The 4,469-nt window shown below is 52.4% G+C and overlaps 1 long non-coding RNA gene across 1 annotated transcript; it reads left to right on the top strand.

Moving 5' to 3' along the window:
* The first annotated feature begins 6 nt into the window (after positions 1-6).
* On the top strand, positions 7-4,304 carry LOC121676033. The gene is made up of 2 exons (XR_006020341.1): positions 7-359; positions 1,615-4,304. It is a non-coding gene; the product is annotated as an uncharacterized LOC121676033 (long non-coding RNA).
* The last annotated feature ends 165 nt before the right edge of the window (positions 4,305-4,469 follow it).

Genomic DNA, 4,469 nt, shown 5'->3' with positions numbered 1-4,469 from the left:
ATCGGAGATGTTTCAGCTCCAGTCCTGTGGAATCCATCCCAAATTCTCCTCATTCCCTTTAATTTTAGCAGCCCGGGATGTTTCAACAATGAGGCTTTGCAAACACTCGAATTAAACGTGGGGGAAACAACACCGAGACCTCCCGAGGTTTTCCCAAAGGATTTTTTCCCGGTTTCCCCATTTTTCCCCCTTCCAGGCCCTCTGGATCCGTGGCTCCCTGCCCCCTCCCGGCAATACCTCTGCCCTTAAGCAAACATGACGTCGTGCCTGGGAAATGTCTCCGGGAAGAGGAGGCCCCTCCACATCCAGCTGCCAGAAAAAAGTCTGGAAAAACGGCTCTGGAAGCGGGATTGATCCAGGTTGGTGGCGGGAGGGCTTGGGGAGGCCGTGGAGGGGAGCTGGGTTGGGAAATCCAGGCAGGTTCTGCACGGGGGGGGAATAAAAACAAAGCCCAAAAATTCATTCCCAAACTCATTTTTCCAATGTTTACTTCGGAAAAAGAAAGGTTCCGTTTCCCGGGGCGGGGGGGTGTGAACCTGTTTTAAAGGGATTTTTCTCCCCGGTTTTCCACTTTCGGGTTCTTTGTGAAAGGAGGAATTCCTGCCCACGGAAGAAATTTAAAACCCCACACAAATCACCCCAAAACCGGGCACGGGGAAATGTGGGAAGCGCTGTCCAGGGATGGCCAAAATGATGGAGAACGGAAAAATTCAACTCCAACATTGAGGCTGAGGCTGATGGGGAAGAGCAGTGGGGGAAAATCCCTGATTTTGGGACTGGAGGGGTTGGGTTTGTCCCCAAATTCATTTGGTTTTGGCTTTAATCCCTCTGTTCCACATGGAATTCTGGGGATGAGGAGAGGGAACAGCAGGACAGGGAGAGGGGGGTGGGCGGGAGAAGGAGAGGGCAATAAAGGAGAGCAGGAGATGGAGACAAGGGAGGGGCAAGAGGGAGCAGGAATTGGGCACAGGAAGAACCGGGAGAGGGGGAAAAACATGGAATAAACGGGAGCAGGAGACGAAAAAAAAGCTGGATCGGGAGAATGGAGCAGTGGGACAAGGAAAAGGGGGAGCAGGAGAAGGGGATAAGGACGAGACTTCGAGCTGGGGCGAAATGGGAACAGGAGAAAAACGGGACTAAAAAAGAGGACCTGAAAAAAGCAGGAGATGGGAACAAGTGTGAGCAGGAGCAGGGATCAGCGGGAGCGGGGGACAAGGAAAAGCGGGAGCAGGAGATGGAGAAAAGCTGCATCGGGAGGAGGGAGCAGTGGGACAAGGAAAAGCGGGAGCAGGAGAAGGGAGCGGGGGACACGGACAAGGCTTTGAGCTGAGACGATCCCAGAGCCCCTGCGAGGAGGGGGCTCCTCCCCAGCCCCTCCATCCCCTTTTTCCCGGCATTCCCGAGGCTCAGGGTGAATCCCAAGGGATTTGGCGGAGGCTCCTCCCGGGAACCCCCAGCTGCCTCCACATTCCAAAAGGCTCCTCTCCCCTTCCACCGCCCAGGGCCTTCCCAAACTCGGCTCACCACAATCCCGAGGGAATCAATCCCGAGGGGATCAATCCCGAGGGAATTCGGAGCGTGAAATCCAACCTGGGACTGGATTTCCAATCCAAGCAGGGATTTCCAGCATCCCGGGATGGGCAGAGGTGGCTCGAGCCCGGCCGGAAGGGGATTGAACTGGAAAAGGAGTTTGGAGGTGCCGGGAGAGGTTTGGGGACACCTGGAAGGATCCCGAACCCCGCAGCTTCCACAGGGCGGTGAGCACGGGCCCGCAGGGGATGAATTCCCCCTAAAAGCCTCTCCATCCCAAAATTCCCCCAACCCAAAAAGTCGGGAATTCCCCGCAGGGGTTAAGTGCAACCGGAGCCGCTCGGCTTTCCCGGAGCTGGAGCTGTCAGGAATTGGGACAAATGGGAAATTAACGGGATCGCGAGCTCAGCCCCGGCGCATCCGCGTGCTGCCAGCCGCATCCCGGTGAGAATTTGGGAATGTTTTCCCTCTTTTCTCCGCCGGGATGGGCGGGAGGATGCGGCTGCTGCTCCGTGAGACACCTCCGGGGATAAAGAATGAAAAATTCCCCTGCATTCCCAGCTCCGCCGTTTGGGATCCCGGCGCTTTCCGCTTTTTCTCGATTCCTGAAATTCCCGCTTTGGTCCAAACTGATCCGAAATCAGCTCCAGAAAGGAGAAATCCTCCCCAAAAAAAGAGCCCAGGCAGAGCTGAAAAAAGGAAACAACAATTCTGCATCCCGTCCATCCCCGTTTTTCCCAGTTTTCAGCCCATCCATGGAAGCACAGCCTGCCCTGTGCTCCCCTTCCCGCTATCCCGCTCCTTTCCCGCAATTCCCGCTTTTCTCCTTAAAAATGCGCCTCCCCTGAGCCGAGATCAGAGGGAATTTCATTATCCCAGACAGATCTGGCAATTCCAAGTCTCTTCGCGGGGAAGGATTGAAGGCTGGAGGCGGGAATTGAGCCCTCTGGAAGTGATTTGTTGTTCCCAAAGGAAAAAAAAAAATCCCAAATTCCCGAATCCAGGTTTGGCGGGGCCGGAGTTTGCGGGCTGAGGAGCTTTGCTGGGATCAAAGGGAATTTTGGCTCCCAAGGATTCGCGATTCCCGCCCGCGGGAAACCGCCCGGGCTTCTTTTGGGGAGCAGAGTTTTCCAAGCTTTTCCAGGATTTCTTTTTCTCCGGGATGAGCGGCGCTGCTGCCGACCCCGCAGGATGAAGAATTCCCGCTCCCCCGGGAGCTTTGGATGCTTTTCCCGGGGGAAGCAGCTCCGCCAAGCGGCGCCGCGGCAGAAAGAGGCTCCCGCATCCCAATCCTGCGGATTCCTGAGGAATTTTTCCACAATTCCACCCAAAAAAGCCACGGGAAGCGCTTCTGGGATAAGGACTCGGGGAGGAGTTGGAGAGGATTGGAGAGCATTCCTTAGGAAGAGAGGGATTGTCCCGTTTTTCCAGCTGGGTTTGGAGTTTCGGGAAGCTCGGGAAGGGGAGGGATAAAAGCAGGAATGGCCCCGTGGGATTTGGGATGGATCCGCACCTGGATTTGGGAATAACGAGCGAAGGAATTGTCCCAAAAAATGGGCGCGGCCCAATCCAGTTTATTATTCCCATTATTCCAGCTGCTTCCGGCATTCCCAGAAATCCCAAAACCCTTTACAGCTCCAGCCAGGAACGACCCCCATCCCTGTGATCCCAGAGTGATTTGGGATCCTCCAAGGTTTTTATCCCAAAACTTGGATCCAGATGATCCTGAAAATCCAGGGAAGATCCGTAAGAATTCCAGCGGGGATCGAATGAACTGGGAACGGTGACGGGACACGGAGCAGCTCCAAGGCGGCCTCCGGGATGGAACGACTGGAATTATTCCCGGAAATTCATGGATCAGGAGGGGCCACAAGCCAGATGTGAATGAAACGTTATTCCCAGTTTGCCGAACTGGAATTCCAGCAGGGACAGTGCCCAGATCCCTCTGGATGCCTGGATTGAGCCGGAATTGCCGGAATGGATGGGAAATAAATTCCCAAACTTTGGGATCTCCCAGAAATCCCCCAAAACCCAGGGAAAATAAAGGAGCCCCCCGTGGAATTGGGGGATTTTGTTATGGATTGTCCAAGGAATCTCTGGGCTTCTCCACCGGAAACCTGGATTCCAGAATTCCCAACTTTTACCAGGATAGGCAGGGTTGGAAAAACAACCTGAAAATGCGATTTGGGATCCCTAAAAAGGGAATTTGATCCTTAAAAGGGGATTTGGGATCATTAAAAACAGATTTGGGACCCCTAAAAAGGGAATTTGGGATCTCTACGAAGGGATTTGAGATTCCTAAAAGGAATTTGGATCCTTAAAAAAGGATTTGGGATCACTAAAAGGGATTTGGGATCCCTAAAGAGGGAATTTGGGATCATTAAAAAGGGATTTGGGATCCCTAAAACCGAATTTGGATCCCTGAAAAGGATTTGGGATCCCTAAAAAGAGATTTTGATCCTTAAAAAGGGATTTGGGATCTCCAGAAAGGATTTGGGATCCCTCAAAGGGATTTGGGATCATTAAATGGAATTTGGATCCCTAAAAAGGGATTTGGGACCTCTAAGAAGGGATTCAGGATCATTTAAAAGGGAATCTGGGATCCCTAAAAATGGGATTTGGGATTCCTAGTAAAGGGAATTTTGATCCCTAAAAAGGCAAATTGGGATCCTTAAAAAGGGATTTGGGATCTCTAAGGAGGGATCTGGGAGCCCTAAAGGGGAATGTGATCCTTAAAGGGGGATTTGGGATCCTTAAAAAGGGAATTTGAATCCCTACAAGGGAATTTGGGATCCCTAAAAGGGATTTGGGATCTCTAAGAAGGGAATTTGGATCCCTAAAAAGGGAACCTGGGAGCCCTAAAAGGGATTTGGGAGCCCTAAAAGGGATTTGGGATCCATAAAAAGGGAATTTGGGATCTCTAAAAGGGATTTGGGATC

The sequence above is a fragment of the Corvus kubaryi genome, unplaced genomic scaffold (genome assembly GCF_017639235.1).
Source record: "Corvus kubaryi isolate FWS band 111438036 unplaced genomic scaffold, C.kubaryi_AGA036_p1.0 135, whole genome shotgun sequence".
NCBI classification, from domain to species: domain Eukaryota; kingdom Metazoa; phylum Chordata; class Aves; order Passeriformes; family Corvidae; genus Corvus; species Corvus kubaryi.
The sequence above is the reverse complement of the archived record's forward strand: the minus strand, read 5'-3'. Positions and strand labels throughout refer to the sequence as shown.